Raw genomic sequence first — 243 nt, 5'->3', positions numbered from 1 at the left:
GCTTAGTTAAACCATTAAAAACACACTAAGAGTGATTAAGAATGGACCTAGACTTTCCAGTGTCATTTCTTTTATTGTGGTTGTATTAAATTATTACTTTCTCCTACAGTTGAAGTCGGAAGTTTACATACACCTAGCCAAATATATTTAAACTCAGCTTTTCACAATTCCTGACATTTAATCCCAGTAAAAATTCCCTGTCTTAGGTCAGTTAGGATCACCACTTTATTTTAAGAATGTGAA

Source organism: Oncorhynchus masou, chromosome 15, assembly GCF_036934945.1.
Source record: "Oncorhynchus masou masou isolate Uvic2021 chromosome 15, UVic_Omas_1.1, whole genome shotgun sequence".
NCBI classification, from domain to species: domain Eukaryota; kingdom Metazoa; phylum Chordata; class Actinopteri; order Salmoniformes; family Salmonidae; genus Oncorhynchus; species Oncorhynchus masou.
This window is presented reverse-complemented; position numbering follows the sequence as displayed.